Source organism: Urocampus carinirostris, chromosome 3 (assembly GCF_059441175.1).
Source record: "Urocampus carinirostris isolate Australia breed hairy pipefish chromosome 3, RoL_Ucar_1.0, whole genome shotgun sequence".
Taxonomy (NCBI): Eukaryota; Metazoa; Chordata; class Actinopteri; order Syngnathiformes; family Syngnathidae; genus Urocampus; species Urocampus carinirostris.
In genome coordinates, this window is record NC_142351.1 from 48,549,521 (window position 1) to 48,566,435 (window position 16,915).

The 16,915-nt window shown below is 37.8% G+C and overlaps 1 long non-coding RNA gene across 1 annotated transcript; it reads left to right on the top strand.

The window, feature by feature from the left end:
* The first annotated feature begins 5,819 nt into the window (after positions 1–5,819).
* LOC148369917 (uncharacterized) lies at positions 5,820–11,566 on the top strand. The gene is made up of 2 exons (XR_015850062.1): positions 5,820–6,093; positions 8,414–11,566. It is a non-coding gene; the product is annotated as an uncharacterized LOC148369917 (long non-coding RNA).
* The last annotated feature ends 5,349 nt before the right edge of the window (positions 11,567–16,915 follow it).

Below are 16,915 nucleotides of genomic sequence, written 5' to 3' on the forward strand. Positions count from 1 at the left end.
ACTTTGCTCTTTGTTGTTGCCGAATGAAACCTGTGGAAAAAAAAATATATATTGCACAAAACTGTGAAAATAAAGTAAGATAAATATATTTAATATATATAATTGCTGCTCCTAAATGTTATTGCACTTATTCATTGCACTATTTTTACAATTCACTATTCTTCTTCATTGCATTATTATTATAATAACTTAGCCCAGTTTTTCTAACCACAACGTTGTAATTTTTTTTGCCTATCCATCCTGATAATCTTCATATTACATGTTTTACCCTGGAGTGCCATGTGTAATCTTGTTGATACATTTTTTCACAACGTTGATATTAATGACAATAAAGACAATTCTAATTCCAATTTTAATTCTCATTCTAATTCTAATGATTATCTAAAATACGTATAGTATATGATTTTTTTTAAAAGGGATGCGAATTAGGGACATTTTTAAGGTTATAATCGAAATTGTTCCATTCCTTTTCTGTTCACACAGTGGCTTACTTATAGGTTCCCCTAAAATATTGAGTGTCTTCTCTGTAAAGAAACAACAGTTGAATATTTGCTCTGAGTTGATGCTTACTTGCTTTGAATACTAATAATATGGATTTAAGTTTCACTACATCTTCAAATTTGACCATGTTGGATTTTATAAACAGTTTGCTTGTATGTTCTCAGCATAATGCACAACCCTAAAAGCTTTCCTCTGTTATCGAATAAGCTATATATTGCACTGCTATGCAATTCCCCAAATGTCTTTACAATAACTTAAATAAGGAAAAAATAATGAACTATACTTTATATGAATATTTTTTGGGGATCAAATTTATGTCTGCTTCTACTCATCACCACAATGTTCTTTGCTAATTTGGATTGCATGATATTTATATGGGGTCTCAAGCTAATAGCATGACTAATAATAACTCTTTCCATTTAACAATTGCTTTTCTAATCTGCAAATACCACAATCTTTGTTTTTTTATATACTTAATGATACTTTGTTTTTATCCAACTGTTTTTACCCTGTTAAGTATATGATAGACAAGAAATAGCATCTCCTTACCAGGTCAGAGATTCTTCTTTGGGACACACTTCATATTTTTGAAGATATTTTGGATTTTTTTTGAAGATACTTTGTTTTTATCCAACTGTTTTTACTCTGTTAAATTCTACAGACATTTCTGCCTGCGATTCCTGATTGCCTAAAATTGTAGTGTCGTCAGAAAACAGAATGTATTTTATTTTTGATGATGCGTTATACGAATCGTTTAAATTCAATAGAAACAAAAAAAAAAGATTTAACAAATTCTCTTGTGGGACCAATGTATGAAGTTGCGTGTTATATTGAGATCTTTGATGTTTTGATTTTTGATAAACAAGGAAATTTAATTGTTTGATTGTTTGTTTACTTCTCTCTTACTATGGATCACACCCTTTGCAACAGACCTTAATCAGACCACTTATTTATGCAGTACTAGCAAGTGAGTTCAACAGGTGCATTTGGAATGGAATAAAGCAATAATCGGTATGCTTTTCCTTTTGTAACGGCCCCACTAGAGATTATAGCAAAAGACTGCATCGTTTACACACAAGCACACACACACACACACACACGCGGAGCAACCCAATCCTTTGGGGCCAATTAGACAATGCTGGTGGCAGGAGGCAAGTTAGGGCAGGGCCGAAGCTGCTAGACCGCATATGCTAAGGCTTCTCCCTTGATGATTCTCTGTGACTGGGAACAGACATGATGCTCGCATCTCAAAATGCTAGAGGTTCAGGTTTTTTTTCTGCTCTGGTTTTTAATCATAATCCACCCATGTATATTGAAAATACATCATTAATAGGATGCCAAAGTTCCATTCAAAAAGACCTGGTGAATAGTGAATGTTGAAAGAAACGTCCTAAAGATATGAAGAAGATGACGTTTTAGGGGCCAAATTTGGACCACATTAGACAAAGTTAACACAAAAATGTCTATTATTCAACAAAATTTGGTCCACAATGGATCGGATGAACAAAACCCAAATTAGTTTGGTTTCTTGTTTGGGCATTTAGTTAGCGGTATTGTTAGTTTATTTGTCTGCTCCTTGTATTTTTTTTGTGTGCCCCCTTCTCAGGGTCACCTTATTTTCCTCATGCTGAAGTTTTTTAGTTTTTCTTTGCCCTCATGTAGTAGGTTTTGGATCAAGGGATGGTTTAATGGTAATCTGTAGTTTGTACTGCCCTTTAAGACTTCTTGTGATTAAGGGCTATACAAATAAGTGTGACTTGACTTGACTAAATCATGAGTAAAATTGACCTAACAGAATAAGCCCACAATGCAATGTCAAAAAGATGTCCAGATCTGGGCAGGACTTGCTTGAAAATAATATATAAAATTGTGTCATATTTTTAGATGTATATGTGAAGTATTTGACTTTATCTAAATCAGTGGTCACCAGACTATGGCCTGCGGGTCGTATATGGCCCGCCTTCACATTTGATTCAACCCCCTGAACAATACCAGAGCATTTTGACGCCCTTTTTTTTTGACGCACATTTTTAGTTGTAATGGGATTTTACCCCGGATCACGGCGGTAAGAGCGCCAAACTCTTACCACTGGTGTACCTGTGATATTGATGTCATTGAAAAAAGCAATGGGTTTTATCTCATTATCACACTGTCTGTAGCACAAATGTTAATTTCATTGGTTCTTTTTTACATGTTACAATATTAATACATTCTATTTTACTTTTCTATTCTATTTTGGAAGGATATAATCAAACTTTTTGTAGTATTGTTGTATAACAATAATATTGTAATATTTGAATAAATGTGACAATAATAATTAATTCTATTCTTATCTTCTATTCTATTTCTGAAGAATAGAATATAATTTATTGTCCTTGTAACTTGTGAAATGCAGAACAAAATTAATATTCGTCTCACATACGGTACTAAAAATAGTGTGATAATGAGATAAAATCTCCTGCTTTTTTGCAAGTCATCTATACCAGTGGTGGTGCAGTGCACTGACAACTAAGCGGATCTTGGAGATGTGCATGGCACAGCTGAAAGTGTATTTTCCATGGGCTGTTTTTCCCGTGAAGAACCTGCAGTTTTTTTTTATTTTGTAAAAAGTATTTTTATTTACTTTCTGACTGTAAAGAACCAAAGCAGATAAATTCTCAATTCTCATTCTCAATGCTTAGATTGAAATCTATCCTGAGTAAAAGGATACCCTGCTTGGTTATTGATTGTTTCCAAAGGTTGTAATCTAGGTATGAAAATAAAAAAAGCGTGATGACCTGGATTGTATCAAAATTGCTTCTGTTTAAACAAATAAATATATTAATCAGTTTATGTATCAATTTGTTGTCAATGTTTTATAGAGGTTGTAACAAGTTGTGAACCCCCAATAGTAGGACAATTAGTGGACAAAGTAGCCTACGTAATGTAATGAATATTTTAGCATTATCCCTAAATTTCCCCAGAAATCCTTTAAATCTTTGACTTTTTGTGAGTGTACTCTTTTGTTATGGATAAATGATAGAAGTAAACTACAATTCTGTTGTTTGTGCATTGAAGGTACTGGCTTGGTAGTGACGCAGAAAGCAAACTCATTGTCTGGAGTCTAGCAAGCTGATCAGCGTAAAGAAGGGCATTATTAACATCCTTCCAGGGTAAAGTCCTCCAATTTCTCCTAAGAAAATGTGAATCTCTGTAATTATCCTCAGAGCAGAAGGACAGAAGACAGGTGGATAACACAGAGAGGCCTCAATGAGCAGATGCCGCCATTTAAGCAATAAAGCCTTTCATGCGGTTGGAAGAAAATGCCCAACAATTATGAATTTTTTTTTTCAGTTCGGTGCCAGTAATGTCCTGATTTATACAATTTGCTGTTATCAGATTTCCTAAAAATGCATAATGCATAGAAGAGCAATATTTTTTTTTTTAAACTCTAAATGGTTCTCAATTTAAATGAAGCTTAGTCAATCACAAATGCTATGCACTAGTTGCTTTTGCTAAGCAAGCAAAATGGTGCATTATTTTCACAACGCCAGTATCTCTGATGTTCTCAGTTTTATGAGAATTTAGACTAAACACAATCAGGTGGCCGATTTTTTTGGGCTAATGTATTAAATAGCCAATTCTAATTAGCATCTGATAGGCAGTCTTTCAGACAAGTGAAAGTTTAATTTGATTATCATACAGATTGTGAAAGACAATTGTGCCATGCATAAAGGAATTGGTTTAAAATTCATTAATATACATTATCCAAGTAAACTGCTTTATTCATGTCCAATCCTATAGAATTTTTTTCCCGTCATTTATAAGCACATTTTTGGCTGTAACATTACAAGTTATATGGTCTCACCTGGCAAATCTTTGGCCGAAAAAGAAAACAATTTTATATCTTGGCAGGTCTAGCTACTCGAGCATCCTTGATTAGTAATGTGCGAACAGATAAATAAAAAAGAATATGCTGTCTTCTCATGTGTGTTAAATTTGCAAATGATGCTTCTGCCTGGTTTGTGATGTCTTTGCATCCTGCCTTGCGTGACCAGCTGGCTAGATAGCCATCGGTAGCCAAATCAGTTAAGGGCAGTCACCCACACATCAGCCCTTTACTCATTTGCAATGCAAATGATAACCCAAACAAAGCAAACCTTTTTGAGGAAAGCAAATGACCAAACTCCCCTTTTAAAGAGGCTGAACTCCATTCAAGATTGACTTGGCTGAGAGGAATAAGTTACTAATCGGTTACTTATAATTGTCTAGAAAACTTGAGGTGAAGTGGCTTTGCTGAAGTACATTTCCTGCAGTTGATTTTACATTCAGTAAATCAGCCTTTTGTTTCCTTGAACTAAGTACAAAGGGTTGTGCATTGTCACATTCGTATGGGAACCTAGCCCTTAGAATCGCACAGTATTTTATTGCCTTTTGCGTCAGTTCTGGTACTGTTTGTTTAACAGACAAGCACTCACCTTCCACATTTGCCAACAGTTCTGCTATAAGCTGTGCCACACCCCTGCCGAAACAGGATATTGTTCTGGTATTGTGTTCATTGTTAAGGGAACACTCCTGACAATTACACCTCTAGACCGAAAGGCCGCCTTGCCCAACATCTAGCCAAACCCTGATCAGGTTTTAGATTCAGTCTCTGTTTGGCCCTAAGGCTAAGAGGCCCTCAATCCCCCTGAACCTTTTGTTGATGGCTCCTAGCCCCTCCTATTTTTAAATGCTTAAACTGACCCTAAACCTATGTTGGCTCTTTTTCAATTTCCATTCACCTGCACTCTGTTCACCTGTTGTATGGGCCGGTGTTATTGTTAGGAGAAGAAAGGTGTGTAGACACAAAGGGAGGCAGCTAATGAGGGCAAAGGGCAGGAATTTCAGGTTGTGGTCACTGATACAGCAAAAATAGAGCCAGGCGTTTATACTTGTAATGAAATCACGTTGGAAATGTGACTTTCGACGTGTGCTGGACAGTTTGTCGGTGTACCCATCATGTTTGCGTGGAACAGAGGAGGTGGATCCCACAAAGGTTGAGCTGACATCATAAAAAAAACACAAGAAGGTACCTGGGGGTTACTGGGTGTTGGGGGGTAGGTAAGCGAACCGGTGAGGTGAGAGTCAAGAGGGCGACAACAGAGAGGGGGGCGGTCTGTTCTCGGTTGTCATTGGCTGAGACGTTACACGGGACACACCTGTAAACGCTGGGGGCTGAAGAGATTGGCTGTGACCTGAAAATTACACCTGCGGGGGGAAAGAGGAGGAGGGGGAGTCGCACTACATGTAAACCAAGCCCTTTACAAATTCTGCCTCTGTCTTCTCGAAGAGCTTAACAACCGCCGAAAAGAAGAGAACACCAGGGAAGGAAAGAACTTTTGCCTTGGCGCCAGGAAGACAACTGATGCCATTTTATTCCGGGGTTTCGCTTTCCTCTGACATCATTCAGGCTGGCTACCTGAGAGGAAGGAGGGACATCCACCATGCCAGGGTCCTACACCGAGAGCAGGAAAATAGAGGACTAGTCAACGGGGCATCGAGAACCCCCAACACAATGATGCCTCCTGTTTTCGGCCTCAGGATCAGTGACCACACCTGGGAAATGTCTGGGTAAACTCGCAAATTCGATCCCTTCTTTGTTTGCGTTGTCTGTTTCTTAAGACGTAAGCTGCGGACGCAACCTGTTGCCAAGCGACAGTTGTTCAAACTTTCTGGACGTTTGTTAGTCAGCTTAGAACGGGCGACGTGTTGGCAATTGTGTGCCCGATGAAGCGTTAACTTTCGAACTGCTTTCCATGGGAATCGAAAACAACACGTATCGAATTTCCACTCCGCTAAAGCCGAAAGAAAGACTCGGAAACAATAGAAGCCAACGTTCATTCTTAAACTGGATGGACCAGTTGGGGCAGGTAAAGGCTAACTGCCAGACTTGTCAAAAGGACACGAAGACAGAAGCAGTCTCCTTCTGTAAATGATGCGAGTTTCTGCATAAAGAGACGGGCAGACGAACAACGGTATGGAACTCTTTTACTGGCAGCTTCCTCGTGACTAGCCTTAGCATTTATTGATACAAAGTAGATTATGTAACTCATTACATAACCTTCCTCTACAACTTTTTGAATTGTGTTTCTAGAGTCGGTGTAAAGTCATCTTCATGCCTTCCTTCTTAACTTTTTATTTTTTAATTTTTTAGCAATGACTGTTTAAAAACAGGAAGAGGATGTTTGCCTCGCATAACATTTCTGCTTCCTTGTTCTCGTTGACTGTTAAGTTCATATGCGACTTTAGACACACGACTGCGTCATTCTTATTCAACTAGGGAATTTCCAGCAATGAGAGGTTAAACATTAGGCAGTCCTTCGAGATAGATTGATTCTGACGAGTAACGCTCTAGTTAGAAAGAGGACAGCAAAATGGAGGGAAATTGACGCCCACGTACACTGTCCTCCAGAGGCGGCAGATTGAGGTGTAAGATTGTGATTGGATGATACTCCGTTTCTTTCATACAAATGAAAAGCGGTAGGTCACATGGGAGCCTCTCCCTCTGGGGGGAAAAAATGGAAGGCTCTTTGAAAGATTTTCAAGCCAGAAAGTTTTTTGTTTGTTTTTGGCTAATAAGAGCTTTTAGCTTATTTCCCATTTTAGTGTGATTAGTTACTATAAAAAATTTCAGTTATCAAACTTTCACCAATATCAAATCACATAATTTTAAGAGTACATACAATTCTTTTATATTTTACATTTTTCCCACAATGGACAACATAATTAGGTCATTCAAATTCAACCTTCTTAAATTGAAAATGGCTCTTAATAGCTATTGATGTCACTGAATGTGTTATAAAAAATCACAATATAATAAGAATAGTTACTAAAGGTGCTGTCCGGAAATATTCAACTTGCAAACGCCATCTCCTGGCTTAAGTCATTATTGCAGCTTCTGTTAAACGCCTATTGTGGCGCGTGCAAGTACGTCCATTTTTTTGACATGCTCAGATAAACTCTTGTTTTACGTCTTTTTGGTGGTTCAGCTCGTCGTTTGGACTGTACTTGAAACAGGCCTATATTTCATTTTTACCATTTTCATGCTACACTAACAATGAACCACTGGGACAAGCAAATCACCCCACCCCCCTCCTCTATTGTCTTCCCATTCCTGTTTCCTAATTTATTGTGTGTCCCGAAGAGCTTTGCTAAGAGTAATATAAAAGCAGATAGGTGCGGGGGGATTTTTTTTAATTTTTTTATAAAGATTCTTTGAACTAAGTAAGCAGGGAAAAAAAATCTACTTTCAACTTTTTAAGGACGACGCGGCCCACCTTCAATAATAATAATAATAATTAATATTATAACATTACAAACAATAGTAATAAAAATAACAAAAATGGTAATAGTAATATAAAACTTTCATATATCATTTGTGTGACGTTAGTAAAAGTAAGCACAGAGTCTACTTGCAACCGAAGGACTTTTTTTTTTCTTTCAATTTGGAATATAAAACACCATAAGGGAGGGTTTAAACGCCTGAGTTACCAGGTCGGTCCACAGTGCCAGCAGAGGCCGAGATAAGGTCTACACTTAAGTAAAGTTTTGGGTTTCCTTCCCATTGTTTTGGCACAAAGACAGCGACTATTGATTAAGGGGCAGGCCAGTTTACCTATCGGGTTTTGACTTTACGGCGGAGTCGCATTCCAGCACAGAGGGCAGAGTTACCTGATCACGCCTTGCTCACAGTTAGCCAAAAGCGTGGGCAGCAGTGAGTACTTACAACTCCCATCTCCGCGCGCCATGTTGTACAATGGGACCAACTTTAGCCAGTAAGCGCGACCGCCAACGGAAGTTTAGCGCACGAGAGGGCGGGTTCGTTACTTTGACCAGGTACTGCAAGCTTCGCCTAATCCATTCCCACTCTTCTGTTTCTCCCTTTCCTCAGAATGCCTGCGGCACAGGTTTATAACGCTGATGATTAACTAAATAGAGTCTGGGAGACCAGGTCTGCCGGGCTTTATCATTTCACAGGGCCCAACCGACCACAACTGTAAGACGAGAGTGTTCTCGGCCGATGGCGCTTCAAATTCAAGAATTTTCTTTTATTTCTTTTTCAGCCTGGACCTTTCAAACAAATGTCTTCAGTTCTTTCACATTATTTGCTTGGGGTATCTCTTGAGACGGTAAGATTACAGGTGCATTCTCCATTCCTGACCTTTTCTCTGGCTTTTCCCTCCCCCTTTTCAAGCGAGGGCTCTGCTCATGCTTTGCTTGAGGGTTAATGGGTGAATATTTCACTTTCTTGTTTGCACACCTTTGCGAATGCAGCAGTTCTAGACACAGTTGTAATTATGTTTTCCTGAATTACACGTTTTCTTTAGAGATTCAAGTTTAAATAGTACAGGGGTGAAACTTTTGGCATAGTGCATCTATGAAGTAGCTCTGTTATTCAGGAGAGCGCTGTTTTCAGTGACCTTCTGCATACGGGCTGCCTGCTCCGGTCGAGCTGAGCGACATTCCATCAACCTTTCATCACTCTACTAACACAAAGAAGACCGCATCAGAAATTCACAGATGACAAATCCCAGAACATAATTCAATGTTTTATTAGCAGTCCATGCAAACGAACATTTAACTTTAGAAAAACCCTTTTGAAAGCAATTATGCTCGACCGCTTGACTTACTTTGAATCGGACTGCGTTTAATGGGAAATTACTAACTGCAGCCCTTCCTCCCATCGTTGCCGTGCCATAGCTTCAGACTAGTCGTAACAGGTTTGGCCAATCATTAACAACTTTTGTGGCCCCGTGTTCCGCGACAGTCCATGTGGGCTGCAGCGCACATTTCGGAAGCACGCCGGTTGGAGGTTCCGCAGCCCAGTTAAGATACGCTTGTTCAACACGAGCTTAATTTTTTTTAACCAAACTTAGTAATTCGAGTCATTTACTGTGTGTATACAAGTGGTAGAGGAGGGCCTTGGAAAATACTTTATTTTAAAGTGAAAAAACATAATAATGTAATATTTTCAAACTAACTTTTCTACACTTATCTTTAAAATGTTTCACAGAATATTTGATTGGTAAAAAAAATAATCCTAAGAGGTTTTATTCGTCTAACAAACTGGGTTAACCTAGGCCGGGGGTGGGTAACCAGCGACTCTGGAGTCGCACGCGGTTCTATGGCGCTCCCTACAGGCTCACTGGCATGTCTCTAAAAATGTTTGATAGTGGAAAAATAAATGTATGTAATGTAATTTATGTAGGTAGATACAGTAAGCATTTCCTTCTTTATAAGGATTATATAAGAGATTTATATTTTTGTGGCTTCATATACATATATACATATAAACTTTTTGAATTCCCGAACCCTGACCTAGGCTCTACTTACAAAGCATGTTGATCCACTACAGCTTGAATTTACTTCTTACCAATGTACTACCTCCCTATTAGTCAGTTGAACTCAATCTTGTGGAAACAAAAATGAGAGTAACAGTGCAATTTAGTTGTAAACATTTTATTCTACTTTAGTAGTACTTAGGGTGATGATCTCCATCTTACAAGGCAGCATTGGACTACATCTTTTTTCTAATACTGCCTGGTAATGATGATGATAATCATCCATTTGCATCAAGGTCACAAATAATTTGTGATATCATGATAGAGGTTAGAAGCAGCTTAGGGGGCTAAGCTAAGAGAGGGTTCTTAGGATCCATCTTACTGGACAGTGCTGGATTGTACTACTGTTGTTCTAACACTGTCTGGTAACGATGTTTTCTGGGAGACCGCAAACCTGCAGACGGTCGCAAAATTCCATAGAAAAAATACAGTATTAGTATGGGGACCCAAGACTGTTCTATGTGCCTGAAAGAAATGGGATCAAATTAAATTTGAAAATCTCCTTTTGGCTGATGTCTGACCAATCTAAAGATTAGCACTGGGTACATTCTTCGAGCAGGAGATGGGATGCGTGCCAGCCAGTAGCAAAAATGAAGTAAACGAGTCCGATAAGCACAAAAGTGACTTTACTTCAATGCGCTTGACATCAAATACACAAGCAGGTCCCCGTTTAAGAAATGCCCTGGCGTAATCGTCTTTCACTTCTTCTTTTTCCTTCATTCTTTTTTTCTTTTTAGCTTCCATGTCAACCCCACCCCACCTGCATAAAAGAACTGCAGTACGTTTATTCTTCCGCTGTTTTTTTTTTTCGCTTTGAGAGAGTGGGGGTGGAGAGGATTGCCTTCCATGAACAGCGCCAGCCTTTGTGCTGCGCGGCAGCTTTCCGTTCGACTGGCCCGGGTTGTACCGAGGTTCATGAAACAAACCACACTTGAGTTTGAGAGACTGCTGTTATTTTAGCAACACGTCATGAAACTTCTTTAGATCTGCTCGCACAATGTGTTAGCTAGGAATTGAGCATATTTATCGAAAAAAAGAGGAACAAACAGAACGTGTGTGTTTAAGGAGGTAAATTAAGCCTTTGCACAGAGCCGCACCTTTATGTACCCACCCTGTTGTATTCTACGAACACCCCCACAGATTGTGACGTTGGTAGAAAGAGGGTAGATTTGATCGGGTTTGGTGCTCATGAGGTATCTGATGATGTTTCTTGTATACTATTGCTTCCTCCAAGGGCACCCTTTCAGCCTGTTGATAGGCGTCTTACCAGACATGGTTAGATGTAAATACCGCTCTCTAATACTGTCTGGTAATGCCGTCCATTAAATGGCATTGCCTTCCGCTTTCCTCCTTCTGCTTCCTCATTCTAACGTGTTTTCATGCATCTTCCTTGCCATACCTTTACGTAGCGTTTCCCACGCACTGCGAAAGTGATGAGTGTCATCAGGTTTCTTTCTGTGTGACTCGAATCAAACTTTAACTCCGTTAAACTGGGAATGTTTTTCAGAATGTTATTTTGTAAGGTAAGATTTTTTTTCCTCAACAATGTTGTGCCCTCTGCTCACCTGTACTGTAACTGAATACCTTCCAGGAACTTGGCTTTTTTCCAGCTACAGTAGAAAATTCACTATGTGTGTGGTGATACTTTATCCTGCAATACATGTCACGTGAAAATAAATAAATAAATAAAGGAAGAATTCAAATGGTCTCTGCTTTCTTCGTTGCTGATATACTTGGATTGCTGTAATCCACTTGCGAAATTTTCCCTCATTGGGGCGACCTTTCTTCGGTGAGAGCGGAATGCCGGGCTCCAGTCAGGTGTGGATCAAGTTACACAGAACAGAGCTTCTTTTTAAAACTGCAACCCCCTTGAAACCCCCCCCTCCTTACACTCCACAAATGACATTCTCTTTGAGGAATATTGGAAGCTACCACTTGATCATAGTAGTATCTTTGATAATTATAAATATGATAATAATAGATAATGATAATGTTTTTTCAAAACAGCAGTGGTTTGTGACTTTTGTGATTAAGGGCTATACAAAAAATATGACTTGACTATATAAAATGTATACTAATAATTGTTACGTGGCCACTTTTGCTCTTTTGATAATATGATCTCTAAGTTCAACCAATCAAGGAAAATAAATACAAATCACTACGTATTTGGTTCCTTTTCATGTTTTCTATCAAATAAAATAAATTCTGTTTTTGCAAGCTGATAATAAATACTACTTAACCATGAACTGATATTAAAACTTATCAAACTACCCGTATAGTTATTATAATAATAATAATAATTATAATTAATACAGATTTAACGTCTGTTAAAACAGCAAAGCTTTTACTACTCAAGGCACATTGTAAACACGATTTTATGCAAGATAATCATTTGGAGAACAAATGAGTGAGTACAAAGAGCTAAATAGTGTCAATATAATTAATACAATATTGCCAGTAATTATTATGTAATCATGTGTGTGTGTGTGTGTGTGTGTGTGTGTGTGTGTGTTAAATTAAAAATGCATAACAAAAATAATAATAGTAAATAAATGAGAGTGACACATAATAAATGATAACCAATAAAATATACAACTTTAACATAAAGCCATATTAATCCTAAAAAAATTAAAGAACAAAAAAAAATGTGATTTAGCCTTGGCTATAATCCAAGCATGCATTTTGCAGATGTCATGATGTGGTACGGAAGACCAAGAAGTTGACCTCGAGTGCAATCAAGTACCTCCAGAGTTTGGATGCATACACTTACAGCGCACTAAACGATTTTGTTTTGATCCTGGTCACGGTTTTCATTTAGTCAGGTCACGATCCATTCTGTAATCATTTACTTTTGCAATCATTTAGCCACAGAATGAATCATCACTCAAATGAAGATTGCATAAATAAAGCTTTTGCGGCCCATTTTAAAATCAAAAATCTATTTCCATTTCGAAACAGCAGGAGAATGAAACAACCGTTTTTGAAGAGGTAATGTCTTGGCTCTTTGACGTCACTCGACTGGATGACATTCCAGACCCGAGGAAAGTCTGCAGAGGACTTTTGAGCTGGTCCGTGCATGCTTTAAGCAGTCGGACCGGATTCCAGCTCCCGATGTAGAGGAAAAGGTTTCCACGAGTACACAAACATATTTTCCCAGACATTTTGGAACGTTCTCAGGCAGATTACAAAGATAACTTGAAAATATACAGGACACAAATCATAGACATACATGCACACATAGTAGGTACTGTATAGATCAGGGGTCGGGAACCTTTTTGACTCAAAGAGCCATAAAAGCAAAAAATATTAATTTTATTTTGGGAAAGAGCCACACCATATATTATGAGACAAATTTACTAAATTGCTAAACCGGCGCCCCAGACAAAAGCTTAGTCTTCAGCACATTTATTTTTGATGATTTGATAAAAATTATGAAAAGAGAATAATGCCAGAGCCCCTGTCCCAAATTCAACAAACAGACCACTTTAAACTTGTCTCTTTCTTGCAATTACTCAAGATCGGTTAAACTCCTTTTGACCCTTTTTTTCATACATATTGGTTTCAAAACCAGATGCAAGCATTTATTTTGTAAAAACGTCACAACATTCTGAGAATAGGGAGCCTTATGTGCTTACATTTGGCGAGAGATGGGAGGGAATGCTTGTACTTTTTGCATAGCTCCACCCATCCCTCCCACTCACCCAATCAAATGACTAAGTTCTCTTCCGGTGTTTTGGCGTATTTACAGTTCTGTGGATTCATCATAAAGTATCTGAACACTGAACACAGATTATATAGTGAACTTTTAAATAAAGGATTCTTTAGCGTTGTACAGCCAAAACGAGTTTTTTTTCCCCCTTTTTTTGTGTGACACCTTGACTGTAAATTGTAGTGAAAAACGTGCCCTATATATACTGCAAAGTGTTTCCTTTGAATTTAGCTTTAGTTTGGCTTTATGTGTACCTGAATATGATAGACAACTCTGGTTTTGAACAAGATGGAGAAATTTTGCATGCAATCAAATTGGTCTCTGAGCCACAGATACTCATAGAAAGAGCCATATATGGCTCGCGAGCCATAGGTTCCCGACCCCTGGTATAGATAGTCTCCCTCTCTCCCTCTCTACATACAGTGCGTGGGTTCAAATCCAGCTCCCGGCCTTACTGTGTGGAGTTTGTATGTTCTCCCCGTGCCTGCGTGGGTTTCCTCCGGGCACTCCGGTTTCCTCCCACATTCCAAAGACATGCATTTCAGGTGAATTGGCCGGTCCGAATTGTCCCTAGCTGTGACTGAGCGGGTGAGTTGTCTGTCCCCGTGTGCCCTGCGATTGGCTGGCAACCAGTTCAGGGTGTTCCCTGCCCACTGGGATGGGCTCCAGCACCCCCGCGACCCTACTGAGGATAAGCGGTGCAGCAGATGAGAAGAGATGAGATATATACCAGTATATGTATATATATATATATATATATATATATATATATATATATATATATATATATATATATATATATATATATATATATATATATGAAAAGTCACACTGTTTTATTAATCAAATGACTTTAAAACAATTACAAACTATAGTTAAGACATTGATAAGGGTAAAAATAAATATTCTTTTTTTTGCAAAAAAATATATATAATTTAAACTCTCTCTGTCTCACACACACACACACACACACACACACACGCACGCACACACACACTTTCGGTAAAAAGTTATTTTTTTCAAAATTCATTTTGAAAAAAATCGACCATAGGAGTGCAAAACAAAGTTAGCAGAGATAAAGTTAATCAGCCACATATTTCTCTCTCTCTTTCTCTTTCATCTATCTATCTATCTATCTATCTATCTATCTATCTATCTATCTATCCATCCATCCAGTGATTCAGCTCAATCTTTTTTAGGGTGACACATCAAACCAAGTATTGAATTGGGTCTACTCTTCGGTTACCTATTGTAGACTATTGTCTTCTTTGTTGTGTGTCATCCATACTGTTAGGGTTATTTTGTAATCACGGTTAAACCTGGGGCTTTAATTAGCCAACAGTTTTATTTTTCTGTAATTTAATAGATGTGTAAATGAATGAATGAATGAATGAAAGAATGAATGGCCTTGATTGTCATTATACAATGGTACAATAAAATTGGAGGGCTTGTCCTTTCAGTGCAAAGCAAAGACAAAATTAAAAAGATAAACACATGTAAAACATAAAACATGTATAAAAAAAAATATATAAATGATATGTAATAAATATGAGCATTTTTACTGAGGCAGCGGTGGGATTGCGCTCAAGATTGCTGTTGGTGGACAGGATACCTGTAGAAAAATATATGACCATACAAGCTATTGTTGCATTAGTTTGTGTGATTTATTTAATTAAACTATTTTTTTATTTGTATATTTACTTTGTTTTGATTAGTTTGTAGCGGGTTTGTTCATATTATTGTTTAGGGTTTTAGGGGGAAAAAAAATCAAAATATTTTACTTACTGTTTTTTGTGAATTTTAATGACTGTCCAACAATAGGCAATGTATAACAGTCTACCTTATTATAATGAAAAATTATGAGTAATCAAGTAACAAAAAGTGTCTAAAACATGACCTGCAGGCTAAATTTCATCATTTTATATGGACCGAGAGACAGCGCTGAGAGAAGCACAGGAGAAAAATGAGCTGCATCGCATTAAATGATGTCTTACAGTTTTAAATATGTCCATTGGATGTCTCTAAAGGCAGGCGCCACTCGCAGCTATATTTGCTGACTACCATTAATCAACCGGAGAACATTGATGAAACCCATACCAATGTTATTTTACTTATCTAAGGCAATATGAAAAATACTTAAAGCCCCAGGGTGTAATATGGGACCACTAGATAGCACTGTGTTGTCTAATGTGAACAAAAACCAGTGCCAGAGAGCACAACATAGCAGTAAGTTGTCAGACAAAAATGTTGGCAACCTTACGTAGTATGTAAAAAAATAATTTCTTGACATATGATTTTTTTTGATAAAAATGAACACTGGTATGTTAGTTCAGGTATGTTTTTAGTATTCAATTCAATATTTAAATATAATAAAAGACAACAAAATGACCTTTTGAACAAAAATATAACACTCGTTTAAGTTTAAAGAAGTTTTATCTCCCTTCTATAATAGTTATGAAATCAAACTGTGAGGTTTCCATATTCAGGTAAAAATATTCATCAAAAAAATGAAAATAAAAAACAGAAATACGTTTAAACCTTTAGATCAAGCATTTAGTGTTTGTATGCTATTTTTCTAAATTTCCAGTCAGCATTTCAGAGTTTCTCCGAGTTAAATAGTTTGTTGTGGGAATTTTTTTTGTTTTTTTGTTATTGTTGTTTTTTTTAAATAAAGAAACAGATGATAAAGACTAAAATGGATGAAATCGTAGTGAAGAAAAAACATATTTTAACAATCCTTTTATAATCAGATTGTATATCCCTGAATCTTATATATTTGTGAGCCTTCGAAAAGACCCTCAGCCCTCCAGCTAAGGCACACTTTTAATGCCATTACTGTAATTATTTGGTCTGGCCCCTTGTGAGAATGTTTTGTCTATCAATTGGCCCTTGAGCTCAAATTAGTTTGACACCCCTGAAGTAAACCTTTCAAGCCTTCAGTTGTCAGGCATCAGTGGGAGCGAGCCTGGGAACACATCGTGGTAGCCAAGCTAGCCATTGTACTGCTGTAAGAAAGTCAGAGCAAGAGAGAGCTGGTCTATTGAGGCACGCCTCGCTCTATGCAGTAACTCAACGCTGTTGCCGCTGCTATGTAGCACATACACAAGGAAAAACCCTCCCAACAGCAATAATAATAGGTTGTGCAGGGTCACCATTGCTGCAGGCTTGTAATCGCCCAGCGCTTCCTGATGAAATCCCCTCAACTGGGAAGCTCAAAAACACAAAAAGTGCTCATGAATGCATGATTGGTTTTAAAGACTTTAAGTGTAGGCTTGGTTTGAAGATGCTTTAATCATTACTGAAATACATTGCTTGCACAAAACCTGACAGTTCAGAAGTCCTG